The 22,650-nt window shown below is 45.5% G+C and overlaps 1 long non-coding RNA gene across 1 annotated transcript; it reads right to left on the reverse strand.

Moving 5' to 3' along the window:
- Positions 1 to 12,681: 12,681 nt before the first annotated feature.
- LOC138773995 (uncharacterized) lies at positions 12,682 to 16,767 on the reverse strand. The gene is made up of 3 exons (XR_011360238.1): positions 16,706 to 16,767; positions 15,535 to 15,649; positions 12,682 to 13,016 (listed from the first exon to the last, which is right to left on the reverse strand). It is a non-coding gene; the product is annotated as an uncharacterized lncRNA (long non-coding RNA).
- Between the last annotated feature and the right edge of the window lie 5,883 nt (positions 16,768 to 22,650).

The raw sequence follows: 22,650 nt of genomic DNA on the forward strand, positions 1-22,650 counted from the left end.
TTTTGTGAAAAACATCAAAATATCATGAAAAATTGAAAAAATTAGCATTTTATTAACTTTGAAATTCTCTGCTTCTAAAAAAAGAAAGTTGTATTACATAAATTAGTTACTAAGTCACATTACCAATATGTCCTCTTTATTCTGGCTTCATTTCATAAACATATTTTACTTTTTTAGGGTGTTACGGGGCTTAGAAATTTATCAGCAAATTACCACATTTTCGTGAAAGTTTCCAAAACTGATTTTTTTAGGGACCAGTTCTTATTTTAAGATGATTTAGGAGGTTTGTATACTGGAAACCCCCATAAGTGACCCCATTTTGGAAACTAGACACCTTAAAGAATTAATCTAGGGGTATAATGAGCATTTTAACCCTACAGGGGCTGAAGGAAAGTATTCACCATTAGGCCGTAAAAAAATGAAAAATTAAAATTTTCCAATAATATATACATTTAGATTAAAGTTTCTCATTTTCAAAAGGAACATGAGAGAAAAAGCACCCCAAAATTTGTAACACGGGTTCTCTTGAGTACTACGGTACCCCATATGTGGGCGTAAACCACTGCATGGGCACACAGCGGGGCTCAGAAGGGAAGGAGCGCCAATTAGCTTTTCCATTGCAGATTTTGCTGAAGAAGTTTCCGAGCGCCAGGTGCATTTGCAGAGCCCCTGTAGTGTCAGCAGAGAGAAAAAAACCCATAAGTCACCCCATTTTGGAAAGTACACCCCTCAAAGAATTCATCTTCGGGTAGGATGAGCAATTTGACCCCACAGGTGTTAGAGGAAAGTATTCAAAATTAGACAGTAAAAATGAAAAACTCTAATTTTTTCCAATAATATGTTCGTTTAGTTTGAAATTTTTCAATTTCACGAGGAAAAAGAGAAAAAAAGTACCCCAAAATTTGTAACGCAGGTTCTCCTGAGTAAAAAGGGTACCTCATATGTGAGCATAAACCACTGCATGGGCACACAGCAGGGCTCAGAAGGAAAGGAGCACCAATTAGCTTTTTCAATGCAGATTTTGCTGAAGAAGTTTCTGAGCGCCAGGTGTGTTTGCAGAGCCCCTGTAGTGCCAGCGGAGTAAAATCTCGCCATAAGTCACCCCATTTTGGAAAGTGCACCCCTCAAAGAATTCATTTTGGGGCGTGGTGAGCATTTTAACCCCACAGGTATTAGAGGAAAGTATTCAAAAGTAGACAGTAAAAATGAAAAACTCGAATTTTTCCAATAATATGTTCCTTTAGTTTGAAATTTCTCAATTTCACGAGGAACAAGAGAAAAAAAATACCCCAAAATTTGTAACGCAGGTTCTCCTGAGTAAAAAGGTACCTCATATATCGGTATAAACTACTGTATGGGCACACATCAGGGCTCAGAAGGGAAGGAGCGCCAATTAGCTTTTTCAATGCAGATTTTGCTGAAGAAGTTTCTGAGCGCCAGGTAGGTTTGCAGTGCCCCTGTAGTGCCAGCGGAGTAAAATCTTGCCATAAGTCACCCCATTTTGGAAAGTGCACCCCTCAAAGAATTCATCTTGGTGTGTGGTGAGCATTTTGACCCCACAGGTATTAGAGGAAAGTATTCAAAAGTAGACAGTAAAAATGAAAAACTCGAATTTTTCCAATAATATGTTCCTTTAGTTTGAAATTTCTCAATTTCACGAGGAACAGGAGAGAAAAGTCACCCCAAGCTGATCCTCATTATCTCCGGTGCTGTACACAGATGAGAGCGGGATCGCTGTCCCTGCAGCGATCCCGTTCTCATCACAAAGCCCCCTCAAGTCAGGAACGTATATGTACATTCCTACTGCACGGGGCATGTGCAATAGGAACGTATATATACAGATGGCTGACGTGAAGGGGTAAATAACCCCAAAAATTATATTTGTCAACATCCAGAGCACAAGGCCCCTCTTCATGAGGCAAACTTGGGGCTATTGTATACGGCCCAATATTGCTGGTAAGCAAGCGCCGATCTTCTACATTGGTGCTCGCTTACAGAGTCTATTACACGGCTTGACTATTGTGCAGCAAGAGCTGCGTGGACATCATTAGACTGGACAGGTAAGTAATAGCTTTATTATTTTTTACACACTTCATCAGTCGGCGATTGTATTACTCATTACATGTATTGATGCGCGGTCAGCAGCCGATGATTCTTGCCCAGAGAGAACCGATCAGCCCATGATCTCAGCCGATGATTTGGCCGATTATCAATCCGTGTAATAGGGCCCTTACCAATGAATGGCTAAGAAGAGTGTGCAAATGGTAAAAAGGGAATATGTGTCAATTATATATGATAGTCTCTGAAGTTTAAATGCATCTGTAAGTCAGTTCCATGTACAGTCGCTTTATCACTTTACCATGTCCCTGCTATTTACCTCTCTGCTGCACCATATGCCACACACCCTTTCTAACTGGTCCCTTACCTTTTTTCCTCCCTTTCCTCCAAAAGGCGTGAGGGAATGTGTTGCACATGCTGGGCAGCAGACCAGTTCAGTCAGTCAGTAGACAGTACTTTCTTTCTTAGAGGAGCATGAAATAAATGGGCATACAGGTAGCTGTAAATAGAGGCAATGCTTTTATGAGAGCAGAGAACAATTATGGGAACTATAGTAATATATGCATTGTAATCCTGTCCCCAAACCATGTCAGCATTAAAACATAGATGCAGTACAAAGCTGCAGATGACTTACATTTGAAATACAATTACTTCTGAGCTATGCTGGTATCCTCTGGTGAAAGGCTCATCACACAGGTTTCAGGCCTCAATACTCTAAAAACTTGCACATAAACTTTTTTCTGGTTAGCCAGTAAAAGATCAGATATTGGTTTAGCCATCAGTATAAAGTGTATAGAGCCTCCCAAGTCTGTACTGACAGATAATTTCGGTGGAGATAGGGGTTGGACGTGATGAATTTTTACTGCCTGACGCTTTTGTTCTCACAGAAATATGCCGGCTACTCATTACTGTAACGCCTGGAGTCGTGGATCCACTGAACCGTCACTAGCGATGGCACTAACCTCACCAGGGAGCGGAGTCTAAGAAGCCACTGGTTTTCACCAGAGCCCGCCGCAAGGCGGAATGGACTTGCTGCGGCAGGCGACCCCTGGCTTGGTTGCTAGTGATGGCAGGCGAGGCGTGGCAGGAGCAGTAGGCAGGAGATAGTGCAGGCAGAGGTCTGTAGGCGTAATCGCAGGTGGCGGACAGTACTCAGGAACAATAGGAAGGCAGCGGGCAGGGACTAGGGACAAGGACAGCGGACAGGAACAAGGACTGAGGTCAGGAATAACAGGGAGCTGGGCCAAACGCTATGGGAAGCACGTAGAGGCTCCAACACCTGTGGTGGGGCATGCTGGGATTAAATAGGGAGTGGTTGGTGCAACTACCAAATAAGGGCGGACTGGCCCTTCAAATCTGAGGCAGCTGGCGCGCGCATGCCCTAGGAGGCGGGGATGCGCGCCGGCCAGGACAGATGGAGACAGGAGTGGGGCGAGGTAAGGCGCCCCCCGGGGCCGAACTAGTAGCAGCGCCGGGTCCCTGCACATGGACCCCGGCGGCTGCATGAGGCAGAGGGAAGTTGCGGCGGCAGCCCGGAGCACGGGACGCCGCCGCAGCCATGACAGTACCCCCCCCTTTGGCCTCCCCCTCTATCTTGCCTGCAAGAACCTCTTGATGAGATCTTGGTCCAGAATGTTAGCCCCGGGTTCCCAGGACCTCTCCTCAGGACCAAATCCTCTCCAGTCCACTAGGAAGAACCGTCTTCCTCTGACAGTTTTCATGGCCAGAATGTCTTTAACAATGTAGACGTCGTCAGAGACGGCTTGAGGAGCAGTGAACAAAGACTTATTGGAGAATCGGTTGAGGACCACTGGCTTTAAGAGGGAAACATGGAAGGCGTTCGGGATCCGCATAGTAGGGGGTAGGCGGAGTTTGTAGGTGACAGGGTTGATGCGTTTTAGCACCGAAAAAGGACCAAGGAATCGAGGACCCAACTTGTAGCTGGGAATCTTGAGTTGGACATATTTGGCCGAGAGCCAGACTTTGTCACCTGGGAGAAAATTTGTGACAGGTCTTCTTCTCTTATCTGCCTGGTCCTTTATGCGGTCAGATGCCTTGAGCAAAGATTGTCGAGTCTGTTCCCAGATCGACTGCAGGTCAGACAACAATTCCTCCACGGCTGGGACCTCAGAAGATGGAGAGAGAGGTAGAGGAGGACGAGGGTGGCGCCCATAGACCACATAGAAGGGTGAGTTGCCTGTGGAACTCGAGTCCAGATGGTTGTAGGAGAACTCTGCCCATGGAAGCAGACTGGACCAGTTGTCCTGGCGAGCAGAGACGAAGTGTCGTAGGTAGTTGCCAAGGACTTGATTGACCCTTTCCACTTGCCCGTTGGTCTGGGGATGGTAGGCTGACGAGAAGTCCAGCTTCACTTGGAGTTGAGAACAGAGAGCACGCCAGAATCTGGAGATGAATTGTGAGCCTCTGTCTGACACAATATGAAGAGGAAGACCATGTAGGTGGAAGATATGCTGAAAGAACAACTGGGCCAGGCGAGGAGCGAATGGTAGTCCAGGAAGAGCCACGAAGTGGGACATTTTGGAGAAGCGGTCAGTAACAACCCAAATGACAGTGTTACCCGCAGATGGAGGCAAGTCTGTGACAAAGTCCATGCCTATATGGCACCAGGGATGGTCTGGGACTGGCAAGGGCTGAAATAGGCCGGCAGGTCTTAGACGAGAGGACTTGTTCCTGGCACAGATGGTACAGGATGCCACAAAGTCCTTGACATCTTGGAGTAGGCTGGGCCACCAATAGTGGCGAGAGATCAGTTGCCCGGTCTTTTGAACTCCCGGATGCCCGGCCACCATAGAGGAATGACCCCACTTCAAAATCCGTCTACGAAGAGCAGGGCGCACATACAGTAGGTCTTTCCGGGAGGCAATCTTTGTAAAGTAGATGTGGCGACTGGCACTAGGCGATCGGGAGGTATAATGTGGCGAGGAGAGTCCTCTTGTCCCATGACGTCAGATGCTCGGAAGAGAGCATCGGCTTTCACGTTCTTCTCAGCCGGACGGAAATGGATAACGAAGTTGAAACGTGAAAAGAAAAGCGACCACCTGGCCTGCCGGGGATTGAGACGTTGGGCCGACTGGAGGTATAGAAGATTCTTGTGGTCCATGTAGATATTGACCGGATGCCTAGCCCCATCTAGGAGATGACGCCACTCCTCCAGTGCCAACTTAATCGCCAAGAGTTCTCGGTCCCCAATAGTATAGTTCCTCTCGGCAGGGGAGAAAGTCTTTGAGAAGAACCCACAGGTTCTGGTCTTGCCTGATGCGTCCTTTTGCGAGAGGACGGCTCCAGCGCCCACTGAAGATGTGTCGACTTCAAGTAAAAACGGCTTGGTGGCATCCGGGTGGACTAGAGCAGGAGCAGAGGCAAAGGGAGACTTTAGGCTAGTGAAGGCTTGCTCGGCCTCAGGTGGCCAATGCCTGGGATCCGCCTTCTTCTTTGTGTGAGCCACGATGGGTTCGACCAGGATAGAGAAATGTGGGATGAACTGCCGATACTAGTTGGCAAATCCTAGGAGGCGTTGGATAGCTCTGAGTCCCACAGGACGTGGCACTGGAGAACAGCTGAGAGTTTGGCTGGATCGATCTGTAGACCCCGATCGGAGACAATATAGCCAAGAAACAGAAGGCTGCGCTGATGGAAAACGCATTTCTCCAGCTTGGCGTACAAATGATTGGCCCGTAGTCTTCGTAGGACCTGACGTACTTGTGTCACGTGAGTCTGCTGGTCAGGGGAGAAGACCAGAATGTCGTCAAGATAAACGATGATGCAGACATAGAGGAGGTCACGGAATATGTCATTGACGAATTCCTGGAAGACCGCTGGGGCATTGCATAGGCCGAATGGCATGACCAGGTATTCGTAGTGCCCATCTCTGGTGTTAAAAGCGGTCTTCCATTCGTCTCCTTCACGAATACGGATTAAATTGTACGCTCCCCTGAGATCCAACTTGGAGAAGATCCTGGCTCCACAGAGACGGTCGAATAGTTCGGGGATAAGCGGAAGAGGATATCGGTTCTTGACAGTCACCTTATTTAGGCCCCGGTAGTCTATGCATGGGCGAAGAGAACCGTCCTTCTTCTGCACAAAGAAGAATCCTGCGCCAGCAGGGGACGTGGATTTTCGGATGAAACCCTTCTCCAGTAAGTTCTCCCGGATGTAGGAGGACATAGCTTCAGTCTCCGGTACGGAGAGAGGGTACACCTGACCAAGCGGAGGAGAAGTTCCAGGAAGGAGGTCTATAGGACAATCGTACGTACGGTGAGGGGGTAGAGAGTCCGCCTCCTTGGCAGAGAAGACGTCAGCCAAGCCTTGATACTCCGCCGGTAGGCCGGATAGAGGCTTAGCGGAATCAGGTGACGTCATAGAGCACTTGGGCTGAGGAGACCTCAGACACCGGTTATGACAGTCCAGACCCCAACTGAGAATCTCCCCGGTTCTCCAGTCTAGCTTAGGGGTATGTAGTTGCAGCCAAGGTAGACCCAGCAGGATGTCGGAAGAGGAATGGCGCAAGACGTAGAAGGAGATCTTCTCCTGATGTAAAGCGCCCACCTGGAGGATTAGAGGTGAAGTCTGGTAGTGCACAGCTTCAGCAAGAGTCTCGCCTGTGACCGAGGAGATAGACAGGGATCGGGCTAGCTGGATCACGGGTAACCGCCATCTTTGGACCAAGGTAGCTGCAATGAAACTGCCTGCAGACCCGGAGTCGATGAAGGCAGTAGTCTGGTGAGTTTGTCCTGAGGGTGTCTGGATGGAAACTGGCATAGACAATCTTGGAGAGGTGGCATTCACACCTAGGGAGGCCTCTCCTACCGGACCTAGGTGCAAGCGTTTCCCGGACACTGAGGACGTTGGGGACATCTCTGCCGGAAGTGATCAGAGCCACCGCAATAGAGACAGAGATTCAGCTCCAGTCGGCGAGCTCTCTCATGAGGGGTCAGGCGAACTCGTTCTACTTGCATGGGAACTTCAGGAGTCGACTGGGGTATTGGAGCAACAGGACTCTGGAAAACCAGTGCCAGGCGATGATGGCGACGGGGCAGGCTTAGTCGCCGTTCTTGCCGGACCTCCTCCTCTCTCTCGGAAAATCGGTTGTCGACTCTGGTAGCCAGTAGGATTATATCGTTCAGAGATGTAGGGAGGTCGCGGGCGGAGAGCACGTCTTTCACCCGACTGGACAGGCCCTTCTTGAAGGTGGCTATTAGAGCTGCCTCATGCCAGTCTAATTCAGCTGCCAGGATGCGGAACTGGATGGCGTAGTCACCAACAGAGGAGCTCCCTTGAGAGAGGTTGAGGAGAGCAGTCTCAGCTGAAGAGGCACGGGCAGGTTCTTCAAAGACGGAGCGAAACTCGGCCAGGAAGGTTCGGAGATTGGTAGCAACAGGATCATCTCGGTCCCACAGCGGCGTGGTCCAGGCCAGAGATCTACCCTCCAATAGGCTGATGATGAAAGCCACTTTAGAGCGCTCGGTGGGAAACTGACTACTTAAGAGTTCAATATGCATGGTGCATTGAGTCAGAAATCCCCTGCACAACTTGGGATCGCCTCCATATTTACTCGGGAGAGCCAGTCGAAGTCTCGAAGAGGCTGCAGGAGGTGGTGAGCGCTGAGCTGTAGTATGCTGCTGTAAGGCGGCAGTCAGTTGCTGGATCTGCTGCGACTGTTGCTTGATCTGTTGAGCCTGTTGAGCGACCACTCTGGCTATGTCACGGATATCAGGCACCTCGCCGGGACCCATGGTTGGAGCCTACTGTAACGCCTGGAGTCGTGGATCCACTGAACCGTCACTAGCGATGGCACTAACCTCACCAGGGAGTGGAGTCTAAGGGGCTGCTGGTTTTCACCAGAGCCCACTGCAAGGCGGGATGGACTTTCTGCGGCAGGCGACCCCCAGGTCGCTACCCCTGGCTTGGTTGCTAGTGACGGCAGGCGAGGCGTGGCAGGAGCAGTAGGCAGGAGATAGTGCAGGCAGAGGTCTGTAGGCGTAATCGCAGGTGGCGGACAGTACTCAGGAACAATAGGAAGGCAGCGGGCAGGGCCTAGGGACAAGGACAGCGGACAGGAACAAGGAACAAGGACTGAGGTCAGGAACAACAGGGAGCTGGGCCAAATGCTATGGGAAGCATGTAGAGGCTCCAACACCTGTGGTGGGGCATGCTGGGATTAAATAGGAAGTGGTTGGTGCAACTACCAATTAAGGGCGGACTGGCCCTTTAAATCCGAGGCAGCCGTCGCGCGCGCGTCCCCGCCTCCTAGGGCGCGCGCCGGCTGCCTCGGATTTAAAGGGCCGGGACAGACGGAGACAGGAGCGGGGCGAGGTAAGGCGCCCCCCGGGGTCGAACTAGTAGCAGCGTCGGGTCCCTGCACATGGACCCCGGCGGCTGCATGAGGCAGAGGGAAGTTGCGGCGGCGGCCCGGAGCACGGGACGCTGCCGCAGCCGTGACAATTACTGCTCCCCATAGAGAACACATGAATGTTGAGGCATGTTGAACGTTGATAGGGAGGGTGGGAGTGATCACTATTAGGTGAAGGATCAATTGGCTGACAGTTATTAAAGGTGTATAGACACCTTAACACTCAAAGATGTTAAAGGGAATGTGTCATCAGAAAATGACTTATTGTTTAAATAATGTTTTTATGTTAAACATATTTTTAAGAACTTTTGGTGACATTTCTTTTCAAATTTTCCCTTTTTCTATCAATAATATAAAGTAATACTGACATCTAGCAGTTTTCATTCTCACCACTAGGGATAAAACTAATCTGAGACTTCCTGTTGTGGCTGTAGTAATAAGGGGAGGCTGCTGTAAAGTGATTTGTACTGCATTACAGCATCATGTGACAACAGTAGAGAGGAGACAATAGCAGTTCCCTGTGGGATGAACTCAGTAATGTTTCACATTCATCCAAAGGGATAGACTATTTCTAGTGTAGTCTATGTCCACGAGTCCTGCTGTAAAGCATGTCACTAAATGTTGTTACAAACAGCTCAGGCAGGATGGCAGCCCACATAATACTGTACGAAAAGTTAAATAATAAAATGACAGCCACAAAATAGAAATAGATTAGAATAAAAGAACAAGTTATTAGCGTCTGACTCTTATCAGTAATTTAGGGGACACATTCCCTTTAAGCAGATGACATTTAGCATGCATAGTCATCTATCAATATCCTTATGCAAGTAACTTCTTCCTGAGGATCAAAACAATATATTTAGGTTTCTTTAATCAAAATGTATCCTGTATTTGACTCTGTTTCTCTGGTTTATATTTGCATTCTTAATTCTTTAAACACTGGTTAACGTGTGACATTTTGACTCGACTATGTTGGCATTTTGACTTTGACTATGTTGGCATAGTAATAGATGCAATAATTAATCTGAATCATGACCTGTGACTTATTAACTTACCTTGTATTATTCGGTAGGTGTCAGGACAAAGTTCTTCAAGTCCATACTGCAATAGTTGTAATCTGATACAGTTGTACCATAATATAGTCTTTACAATAGCTTGTACCAATTACAGACACCTTCCCTCACTCTCCGCAAAATGTCAATGTCTTGTTATCAGATTGCAGTCGCTTTATTACATACAAGGAGGAGGCTGAGAATTCTGTGAACCAGAGCAGGACTGGACAGAACTGCAAATATAAACGTGTGAGGTCTAAACTCATCCTTCTAATGCAGTTTAGGGCCATGTTCACATGGCGTAGGACATGTTCACATGGTGTAGGTCGGTGTCAGAGAAGATCATACCGGCCGGTACTGCAGTACCGGCTGGATGATCTTCACTGCTGCTGAATTTGGATGTGGGTGCATCAGTGTGTGCCTGCATCTGAATTCCCAGCTGCACAGAATGGAGTTTGTGGCTTAAGCCACACGCTCCATTGTGTGAACTGACAGGTTCTCTGACATGGGGTCGTGTGGCCGTGTGGCCCTAGCTTAAAGGGTTTACCCAGCACTACATAAACATGGCCACTTTTGCCCCACTCTTGTCTCCAGATCAGGTGTGGTTTACAATTAAAGGGGTTATCCAGCGCTACAAAAACATAGCCACTTTTCCCCCTACTGTTGTCTCCAGTTCAGGTGTGGTTTGCAATTAAGCTCCATTTACTTCAATAGAACTGAGTTTCAAAACCCAACCCAAACTGGAGACAACAGTAGGGGGAAAGTGGCCATGTTTTTGTAGCACTGGAAAACCCCTTCAAACCCTTTCAACTTTGTTTTTTCATTTCTTACAGCATCTTGTGATACTTGAATTTCAAGTTGAAAATGACTTTTAAATGAACATGAAGTACATAACATTACCTAGAGGTTATTTTTACTAAGCAGGTTATGTCCTTGGTACTGGTTGGACATAATGGAGCACGCAGTTACATTTGTATGCCTGCACTCTTAGTTTATGTATATCCGGGAGACTGGTCAGTTAATACTTGCTGTATGTATCCACGCTATCCATGATGTCACTTTGCTGATCTTTACTCTATTCTCATCATAGTAAATGAGTGACTCACTGTTCCCGACTAGAGTTAATGCAATTAGATGGTCACGGATCACTGCATAGATTAAAGCAGCTATGTTTTCATATTCATTAAATGATTCTAGAATTCCTGCTTCCAGCCATGTCCTCTATTTCTTGAAAACATAGGTTGGTGATCTTATTTAAATTAGTATTTTCTCAGCTCTTTTAGATATATTCAAGCCCATTATCTTTTAAATGTATGCTTCGCTCTATGTATTTTCTATTTCTATTTTCCACTCACCATTTCCACTGTACGTGAGGATTGGATGAATATATATCTGACACATAAATAGCATTGTTTCCAAAGCTGAAGAGTATCTAATACAGGCATAGTTATCTCCAGGGGCTATTTGGGATACCGAGGTAGCAGTTGCATCAAGGTCTTTTTTGCTGAGGGGCCCAAAATGCTTCTCTTTCAAGTATTATATATAATATATGGTGGAAAAGAGGTGTCACAGATTTTACACTGCAGAACAAAAAGTTAAAGAGGGTTACCCCAATATTAAAAGTTATAGGGATTAACTAGCTGATTGGAGGCAGTGGCGGTCTTTGGCACCAAGCACCCCAAGCGATCGCTTGGGGCCCCCAACATTCAGGGGCGCCCCCACGGCCCGCTCTTGTGCTTAAGACTGCTGAACAGGGCCACTGCCCCGCTCGCTGGTGAGATTTGAAATGTAACTATGAGCACTCGCAATGAGCGCTCATAGTTACATACAGCAGCAGCACTGACAGGGTGGGAGCCATTGGCTCCCTTCCTGTCAGTCACTCTTGTGGCCGCAGAAAGTGTTTTCCCTGTGGTCACAAGTGGCCGCTTTGTCCTTGTGGTGCCGGCGCTCCATTGACATCACTGGAGAATCGGCGCCAGGACAAGGGGAGTGCGGCCTCTTCTGATTGCAGGGAAAACCCTTCCTGCGGTCACAAGAGTGAAGAGAAGAGGATACGCCCGGACCCAGGTGAGTGTTTTATTGTGCTATATACTATATGGGAGGGGGAGCACACAGGGGTCTGTTTAACTGGGGGAGCGCACAGCGGGGGTCTATATAAACGGGGGGATCATACAGGGAGGGTCTATATAAATTAGGAGAGCACACGGGGGGCTATATACTACTGGGGGAAGCACACAAGGGGTATATACTATTGGGGGCAGCACACAAGGGGTATATACTACTGGGGCAGCACACAGCGTTCTATTGTTGTGGAGGGCATGTCAAGGGGGGGGGCCCAGACATAACTTCGCTTGGGGCCCCAGAAATGCCAAGACCGCCCCTGATTGGAGGGGAAGGGGGGAGGGAGGCCTACTGCTGGTCAAATATAACCCTAGTCAATAGAGTGACTTCTGAACACCACCAATATTTGAAAGTCCCATAGACAGTGAGTAAAGCAGTGGCGAAGCATACATGCTTAATCTTTGTTCTCAGGTATGTTGTGAATCCCAGCTCACAGACCCCCATCTTTAAGCTAGTTATGCCCTATACTTTAGATAGAAGATAACTTTTAATCGTGGGAAAATCCCTTTAACCCTTTAATTCTTTGGTATGACTGCAAGTTTCATGGCAATGTTCTGCATGTGAAGTCTCAGATACGTTGTACATAAAGCTAACAAAGGACTCCCAACTTTTAGTTGAGTGGGTATTTTCCATGTATACTGCTTGCGCCTAGACATAGTGTTGGCACGTTTTCCTATGTTTGCCAGCCAAAAAAATACAGTTCTCACCTCTTATCCCTCTCATCTCTTGATGTACCTGAGTTTGTATAAATGTGGCTCTTGTGCATAGGGAAATTAGACAGTGAGCCCCTTTGAAGATGAGACGCTAATGTCAATGCATTTTCTGTGCAGAACTACAATATATTGGTAAAATATTAGAAATGCCTATAGGCCATAGTAATCCTTTCCAGTGGCAAGTCTCTCTCACTTCAGGCTATGATTAAAGATATTTGAGAGCATGTAACTTGTCATTATCCTTGGCACATTGGTCTAATCCCAGCACATAAACTCCACACAAAGACAGTTTTATGTAGCGGAGGAGGACTGTAGAGAAGAGGAAGTGAAACACCTCCACATTACACTTTCAGGTTGGTCAGCGCTACAGCATCAGCTTTATTGATTCCATTTTCAACAACTAATAATAAAAAAGTGACTCTACAGCTATAACTACATTACAATAAATTACATTATTGATGGTTAAAAAGCCACAGTCCTGGAAGAATGAGTGAGATCAGCTCTTCTAAGACCTTTTGAGAAGTGAGATGATGTCATTGCCTACTGTTATTTATGCGCACATATATTTGATGTCATTTGTTTTCTGTTTATGAATAACGTTAGATTGCTGCCCTGCCTTTCCATTATATTAGTAGGGATGCTTCAAAAGCCGGTTTAGAGCAAGGATTGTAGTACGGTGGAGGTAACCAGGACTCATCTCTCCTGTAATAAAAAATATAACATTTTATTGTTCTAGATAAAAAGTTTAAAATCATTAAAAATGAGTCTCATCTTACATGCCCAGACACATTAAAGGGAACTAATTACTACTATAATGCATAAAACGCTCTTAGCAGCTCCTACTAGAGCTGCTAAAGCATTTTCTTACTATACTTGGTGTGTCGTCCTCCAAGTTGGTATATAGGGAAAAAAAATTTATGCTGGCGCGTGCTGCAAGGAGAGATTCTGTACTAGTCATCTGAGCCGCAACTAGTCACGGTTTCTCTTGCTGTCAGTGTGCTCTGCAGGGATGATTGACAGGAAAAGAGGCCCTTTAGAAGCCTCTCAATCATCCCTGCAGAGCGCACTGACAGTCAGACAGCTACAGGGCCGTTTCTAATGGTGGGCGGGCTGGACAACCGCACGGGACGCTGGTGGCACCCCCGGACCTGACCCGGCGCGCCCAGCCACCCGCCCCATCACCTGCCCTGATCGCCGCACTGACCTCTGCCCAGGACTGCGCTCAGCCGCCCTCCGCACACATCTTCTCCCTCCAGCCGGTGCAATGACGTCATATAACTGCGCTGCTGCAGGAGGGTGAGGATGTTTGCGGGGGCGAGGGTGGCCTGCTCCTCGCTGGCTGGAGAAGAAGAGAGAGGGACCCCCTGTATATTATAACAAGGTGAGTATAAAGGGTTTTTTGTGTGTGTGTGGACAAAGCATGGGGGGGCTTATTATTATGAGTGCGGGAGCACAGGGAGGCTTATTACTATGGGTGGGGGGCACAGGGGGGGGGGCTTATTACTATGGGTGGGGGAGCACAGGGGGGCTTATTGCTATGGGTGGGGGAGCACAGGGGGGGCTTATTGCTATGGGTGGGGGAGCACAGGGGGGCTTATTGCTATGGGTGGGGGAGCACAGGGGGGCTTATTATTATGGGGGAGCACAGGGGGGCTTATCACTATGAGGGGGAGCACAGGGGGCCTTATTACTATGGGGGAGCACAGGGGGCTTATTACTATCTGGGGGAGCACAAGGAGGCTTATTACTATGAGGGGGAACACAGAGGGGCTTATTACTATGGGGGAAGCACAGGGGGGCTTATTACTATCTGGGGGAGCACAGGGGGGATTATTACTATATGTGAACAAATCATGGGGGGATTATTACTATGGGGGGAGCACAGGGGAGATTATTACTATATGTGAAAAAACTATGGGGGATAATTACCATGGGGGAGCACAGGGGGGATTATTACTATGGGGGGAGCACAGGGGGGGTTATTACTATATGTGAACAAACCAGGGGGGATTATTACTATGGGGGAGCACAGGGGGATTATAACTATATGTGAATAAACCATGGGAGGATTATTACTATGGGGGAGCACAGGGGGGATTATTACTATGGGAGGGAGCACAGGGGGGGTTATTACTATGGGGGAGCACAGGGGGGATTATTACTATGGGGAAAGGGCACAGGGGAGATTATTACTATGGGGACTGCACAGGTGTGATTATTACTATGGGGACTAAACAGGGGGAATTATTACTATATGTGAACAAACCATGGGGGGATTATTATGGGGGGAGCACAGGGAGGATTATTACTATGGGGGAAGAGCACAGGAGGCATTATTACTATATGGGACACAGCAGAGGATCCTATATACAGGGGGCAACCCACATAGCTACTAACTTTACTGCACAAGACACGAAAAAAGTGGAAGTTGTTGTAAAAGTGCGGAGCCTAAGATGTTTGTCTGGCAGGTTCACAAGAGATGAATTGTGGCTGCAAGAAATCATCATGTCTGGGCCAGAAGAGGGAAAGGAAAGTGACGTCTCAGATCAAAGAAGACGTCATCTTTGAGTCACTGAATTACTTTTTTCATGCTGGAAAAAAAAACTACGGTTTATACATCCTAACGGTGGATGGCACACAAAGTTTGGTAAAAGAATACAGACGATCTCTCATTGATTTCACAACTTTCTGTGTACAGGGGTAAGATCCACAGTAAGGCTATGATCTTGATAGTTGTTTTACAACAACGACCATTATTTGTCCTTATTTCTACCCAGTGGGAACATAGCCTAAATGTAACCTGTGTTGTTTTTGCTGCATGTTTGTAACACATTTGCAGGGCTGGCCTTAGGGTAGATGGCGCCCTGTGCAAAACCTATATATACACACACATATATATATATATATATATATATATATATATACATATTATAAATATATATATTCACACACAGGGTAGAACTGGTGCTGTACCTGCGGTTGTTCTGTTTTTGCAACAAGGTAGCTTTTCCAATTTTAGACAACCCTATTAAAAGGGGTAATTCAGGATTCAAAAACATGGCTACTATCTTTCATAAACAGCAACTTCCCAGTCCTCAGGTTGTGTGTGGTATTACAATCCAGTTACATTGATGTGAATAGAGCCAAATTGTAATACCTCACACAGCTAAAAAAATAATACTACATTAACATATGACAACACTCACAACACAAGACTCACAGGGGGTGTCTTCTCTGCATGAATAGCAGGTGATGTTTTTTGCAGGAACTTTTTCTTTTCTTCTGGATTAAACAATATGGAGATTTCTCCTGGTGACGCTTTGGCTCTGCAGAATCTGCCAGAGAAACACATCAGGCTCCTCTTTGCTGCAGGATCATCCTCATCTCTATACAAATCCTCATCTGTATTACTTCTTACAGTAACAAAGACCCCTCTGTACCCTATATAAGCAGTATGCCCAATATATGCCTCCAAATAGTAGTCAGGGCCCCTCTGTGCCTCGATATAAGCAGTATGCCCAATACATGCCTCCAAATAGTAGTCAGGACCCCTCTGTGCCCCCATATAAGCAGTATGCCCAGTACACGCCTCCAAATAGTAGTCAGGCAGCTTTGTGCCCCAATATAAGCAGTATGCCTAATACATGCCTCCAAATAGTAGTCAGGGCCCCTCTGTGCCCCAATATAAGAAGTATGCCCAATACATGCCTCCAAATAGTAGTCAGGGCCCCTCTGTGCCCCCATATAAGCAGTATGCCCAATACATGCCTCCAAATAGTAGTCAGGGCCCCTCTGTGCCCCCATATAAGCAGTATGCCCAATACATGCCTCCAAATAGTAGTCAGGGCCCCTCTGTGCCCCGATATAAGCAGTATGCCCAATACATGCCTCCAAATAGTAGTCAGGGCCCCTCTATGCCCCGATATAAGCAGTATGCCCAGTACACGCCTCCAAATAGTAGTCAGGCAACTTTGTGCCCGATATAAGCAGTATGCCCAATACATGCCTCCAAATAGTAGTCAGGCTGCTCTGTGCCCCATATAATGGACAAGCCAACATATACGTCACTTGAGCGCCACAATGTCAAAGGAAGAATTGTGGGTCTCCTGAGAGAATGGGCACAGAAACTTACAGATTTTTATTGCCCTAAACCATTTTTTTATGTCTGCCCTGTCAGAACTAAGCAGACTGGAGCTAAGGAGGGGCTCTCCCTCCTCCTACTCATTTGACACGACTGCTGCACCTGACCTGTAATAGAGGCCAGGACACAAGGACTGCAAGGATGGTGATACAATGGAGAGCAGGAGTGCAGGGCAGCTGTATCTCTGGACCTGCCTGACATTGCATGACTCCCTGCTGTAATATAAATCACTGTCAGAGCTTACACTCACCTCACTGACCTCAGCTTCTTACTTTCCCCACCAGTGCTGCATGCAAAGAAAAGATCCACGGCCTGAACAGAGAGCGACTGTTATTAGAATGTTGCCCCCTGCAGGCAGGGAGGAGTCCTGTCTTCCCTTGTGACATAGTTCAGTACCCAGACATCGGGCGTGAGGCGTCAGCACTGTCACTTAGCCACAGCAGGATGCTTAGGCGTCCCCTAACTTGCCAGGAGTGATGCGCCCTGTGTAAGTGCACAGGTCGCACACCCCAAAGGCCGGGCCTGCACATCTGCATGTCAAAAATTCAGATATTTGTCCAATAACCCTAATTGGGTGTATGCCTAGGGGGGGGCAGGAGATGTAAATACGGCCCTGCCAACAGATAACCCTTTAAAGAACACAACAGCCTCTTGTGTACAGTAGTTTTTACTACTGATCTTTGCAATAGAAACTATGTAGGACAGAGAGCAGCAATGGCCCTGATCTTGGTAAGTCCAAAACTTTTCAAACACATGTAATCTTTGTCAGAATTCTCCTGTTGCACGGACATCTAACAATCCTAAAAGACTGTAATCAGATAAAATCATGGTAAATATGGAATCAAGTGGGAATATAATTAAGACCAATATATATATATATATATATATATATATATATATATATATATATCCTGCATTGTGACTAGGTTATATGGAATTTTATATTTCACCCACCTAACTTTCAGAATTGCTAATTAACAATGGAAGTGAAAAATCTGACATGTTATTATATATTTTTTCTATACAATGAGTCAGATGACATCTGTGAAGAGTCACTTCTGACACTTCAAATACATCTCTTTACCTAACAGAGCAATCAGAGCAGGTTTTCACATTCTCACTACCTCTCCACATTGATCCAATCTGACTTTTTAATGATCACCCCAAATATAGACAATTTATTGGATATTTGAGAGGCTGGTTAGGTAAATAATACTATATGATTATTTGTTTCAGGATGCATTGACCTTATGATTCTCTTCAAGGCAGCAAATTGGCAAGACATAGAATCATCTTACAGAAACTATCATGCCTGAAAATAAAATACACAGTATAAAACATTTCACTAATGGGAAGAAGGACTGAAAGAGAGAGAAATGTTTTCAGGTGAATGTTGGTATCTTATCTAAGTAGAATTTATTTTGTGCTCAAAGTAATTTTTGAAATTTATCACGTGCAATACTTATTTATTATAGTTAATATGAAAGGTTTATTTATTAAATGTGTTTGGCTCCTGACTGCTCCATGTGCTTCAAATGCAGCAAAGGTTAAACAGTATGATCAAGAGAAATAAGAGAGTGCCTGAGCTGGCATAGATAGCTAAAGGGCCCGGTGCAGAAACAGATTGAGATCGTCATTTCTTATCTTGATTGCTCTTATTTCTTATATCTTATATCTAGATAATCTTAAATGGAGCGTATCATCAATGTATTGTGAAAATACTACTACTACTACTACTACTACTACTACTACTACTAATAATAATAATAATAATAATAATAATAATAATTGCCTTTTGCTTAAATTGAGTTTTAGATTTTTAAAATTTTATTTTTTAATGATGGTGATGTACCTACAGTATCTATGTAAATAAATCCTAAAATATCACAGTTTTCACCCTGACAACAGGGCCTTATTAGGATCTGATGCTTCCTGTTCTGTAGAGATCTTCCTTATCGTTACAATGAAAGATTACACCTTTATTATATAGATGAAGGCTGATAACACAGGATCCCACCACTGACAATAGGTGATAAGCTTAGTCACAATACTACAGTTTATGCAAACTGATTTTTGCACAGGTCACAGAGTATGCCTAATGTAACAACCAGTGGGCTTGGACCAATGTGCTCCCTATGTGCCTTGTAGGGTCTCCACTGATATAAGTGGTGCAAGATGGTAATTGGCTGGTAACATACTTGAGTGCATGTGCTGGCCCTTTAAGAGGCAAATAAGGTGTGTGAGTGGACCCTACAGGTAGAGCCAGGAACAGTAAGCAATACATGAGGACGTGAGCAAGGAGAAGCACAGACAGCAGCATGTGGGACCATGGGCAAGTGTATGGATGGATTTTAACCCACTAACCCACTGAGCTACCTACATCCTTAAATGTGGACAGTTTGGAAAAACCATGTAATAGAAAAAGTCCTTATCGGTGCAATACCAATAAAGACGATTTTGTAACCTTGTGATCTCATTTACTGATATGGTACTTGTGAGAAAGTTCTAAACAACCATCCGGATTTTCTTTTCTTTATTAATGGACCATCTAGGATATATTGTACTATAGCAGAAATACAGAGGGAGAATAATAAAGCCTGGGACAGAGTAGAAAATCAACTAGTCTTATGAGGAACACAGTTTACACACTGTAAAATAACAGGTTCACAAATATATGTCCATTTTAAATGTAATAATGTGCTCTATTGAAGCCTACGGAGAATTGGTCGTTAGTGCACCCACAGTATAGAATAGCCATAATTGTTTACCGTAGATACCGTGAATTACCATACTGTATTTCTAACAGATAAAGACGCTGAGGTTTTTTACTTGATGGATTTATTAGTTTGGTGCACAGAAGCTTATAAATGTAGTGCATATTAAAAAGGCAAGAATGATTTCATAGAATGAGTCATATTTGAGACTAAATATGAGCTGTTATAAATTCCATCAATAATTTGCATCAGAATTTTCCATAAATGTGCTGTAAACACCAAAGTCTTGAACATGTTAGGTTTTTTTTTGGTGCAAGAAGGTAAAAAACATAATGAAAAAAAAATGCAATAAAAATAACACAAATCAAAGAAAAATCCAGGCACAAAGTCTTCCATTTGTTGGATTAGACAAAAAGTAAAACTATCCTGATATTATATCCAGGTATTTTGTATTGGCCGGACTTGGAAGGGAGAGCATTGGATTAAAAACTAAAATATTTCCAAGACATATTCTCATTTTACTAGGCTAAATTAAAAATAAATTCTGAGAAAAAAAGATGTATGTTATCAGCTCACCTTCTTGTAACACTTGCCAGCATGCCCATTGATCCTGAGTTCTGCTAAGCAGAGACTCAACTTGTGCTGAAACATAGACTTTATAGACAGTTGAGGATAGATAATCCCACTCTCGGGGAAAAATTTAGCTTTAATTTGGACTTTTCCTCTAAGTGGGGTTACCTTTCCAATATAAAAGAAAGAAACGTCAATGGCCCACTTAGGTAGAGTTTTTTCTCTCTTCTTTATGGCATTGTGATGTTGGGGGACATGCTGAGCAGCCCTCTGATCTAATATTGTGGGCATAAATGCTTGACCAAACATTCTGCATAGGCCTGAAAATGTATTGCCAGGCAAGAACTAAAGAGTGTCTGCCCCTACAACAACGTTCTATGCTATAGGAACAGTAGAAGGGATTCTAGGATATTGGCAATAAGGTTCCTTGTTAATTGATATAGCGCCAACAAATTCCTCAGTGGGTGATAATTAGGAAGAAACAAGTAACCCTGAGGTCCATTCTCCACTCATAAATAGAGGGGAACCCATTATAATATTCTTTTACAGGACCAGGATACTCAATGACATACATCTAAATGATAAGCAGGTTCTAGAGATAAACAGTGCAGGCTATACCATGTATGACACCTGTTATATTTAGAAATAACAAGTGTGACTTTTTGTTTAACAGACATATCAATGCTTTAGCTCAGCTGACTCAGGACAAAGCCTAGCTTCTGGTGTCAACTGGTAAACGTAAGTAATTCTTTCATACTGAACAAGATGTGTTTTACTTAAAGCGAATGTGCCACTGCCACTGCAAGGTACATTTCTTTTTTGTTTTTTACATGAATAGATCGGCGCGAGTGCGGGAAAGCCGGTAGAGTGTTTGAACCGCCATCCAGTTCCCGTGCATGGCTCCGGTCTATACCCAAGCACTGGCCAGGCATGAAGCACTTCAGATGGGCCCACCGGATCTCAGTGTGATGAAACCCCCTTCCCACTGTGATGCTGCTTCATTGATTGTAATAGAGCTGCGTCACAGAGGAGAGGGGTTTTGTGACACTGGGGGCCGGTGGGCCCGCCTCCAAGGCTTCATGCCCGTCTGGTGCTCAGGAAAAGAATGGTGCCGTGTGGAATGGTTCAATAAAACGGCAGCGCCATCGGCATCACCGCGCCGACACTGTTCTATTCATGTAAAAAAACAAAAAAGCAATCTACCTAGTGGTAAATTCACTTAAAAAGGGTTATCCGCCACTTAAAAACATCTTTTATAATGCAGTCCTCATATAAAACATTATAAATATCTAATTCTTACCTGCCCACGTTACTCCGGTGTCCTCCTGCTGTGTTTCTGCTGCCACTGCCACATCCAGGAAAAACTCATCATGGCAGTGACAGCCTGCTCAGCCAATCACTGAATGAGATAGCTGAGAGGACAGTGCTGCAGCCAATGATTGGCTGAGCGGGCTGTAACTGCTAAAGTTAGTTTGTCACAGAAGTGACAGCAGTCAGCCGGAGATGCTGCAGGAGGACACGGGGGGAGCATGGTGTGGTAAGAATAAGGCTAGGCTCACACAGCATTTTTGCAGTCTAATTTTTGCAAAAATTAAAATGATGAAAAACGTATGCATTTGTGTGCACAAATGCATCTATTTTTTCCATACTTTTTTTTTTGCAAAAAAAAACAGATGAAAAAGACAGTCTGCAAAATATGTTTTATATAGTGGCAGCACTATATTAAAAGTTTTTAAAGGGAACCTGTCACCGGGGACGTGGGCACAGAGCCCGCCCGACCCCCCCCCCAATGCAGCCCCCGGATACTTATCCTTTCCGGCGAGTCCCGCTCCTGTACCCGGTCACGGGACGAAGATATCAGCGCCCGAAGCCGTGCGCGCGCTACAGAGATGAGTCTGACGCCCATAGAGAATGACGGCTCTAGGACTCATTTCAGGTAATTTGCATACAGTGTGCACTCGGCAGCCGTCGACAGATCAACACAGTGGCTAGAGGTTATCCACTCACTCAGAGATCTTTCTCCCATATCTGTGTGATGTGGCTCCTCTCTCTCCTCTCGCCGATCAGAAGTGCCTTATGTGCCCAGCAGTGGACAGTGTTGGAGGCTAGGGGGCAGCTGTTTAAACTTGGCGCCAGATCAGAGGGTGGCATGCGCTGCCAGTGGAGGCCTATTGGCAATGGCCTGGAGAGATGTCACCAGAGCTTAGGAGGCTGGTGGTGGTGTCCTGTGGGATGGGGAGAGGTAGTTGTGGTAGCAGGTGGATCAGCAGGCAGCAGTGGGTAAGGGTTGTCGGGAAATTTGCCCCTTGCTACAGGGGCCAGGGGTAAGGGATCTCGGGGCCAGTGCATTGACAGCTGCCCCCTAACTGATGAACATGTCAAGCATGTTCGCTTTATAAGGCGCACTGAGGTGTTTTTTTTTTTTTTTTTGGGGGGGGGTGGGGTTCCTTAGTAAACCAATGGATATTTTTCTTTCATTTTTACTTCATTTCATCTAGCGAAAAAGATGTTAAAAAGATGCATAGTTATAGTCATAGTTTTCCATAAAGTTAAAAAGCCAGGAGCTGGCGTAATATGTGACAGATCTGTGAGCACTGCAGGCATATCTGTGCCTGTGCCTTGAGTAAACCCACTCTGCTGTCCAGATTGTTCCAGATAGATGAGCAACAGATCAACAGGGTCATCTGTGTTTTCTTAATAATTATTAAATAGCACATAAAAAATTTCCAATTAGAAGTGTAAGACATAACTCACAGTAATGAGTGACCGCACGGTTACCGAGATGGTACTTATAGCCTGGCACGTGCTATCTTATCAGTACGAGGAGGAAGGTATTGAGAGACACCATATGGGATCCTGTGGAAATGCAGAACACTGATAAGGCTTTACTCAGCAGAAACTGCTTATTAAA

This window comes from Dendropsophus ebraccatus, chromosome 1 (assembly GCF_027789765.1).
Source record: "Dendropsophus ebraccatus isolate aDenEbr1 chromosome 1, aDenEbr1.pat, whole genome shotgun sequence".
In the NCBI taxonomy this organism is placed as follows: Eukaryota; Metazoa; Chordata; class Amphibia; order Anura; family Hylidae; genus Dendropsophus; species Dendropsophus ebraccatus.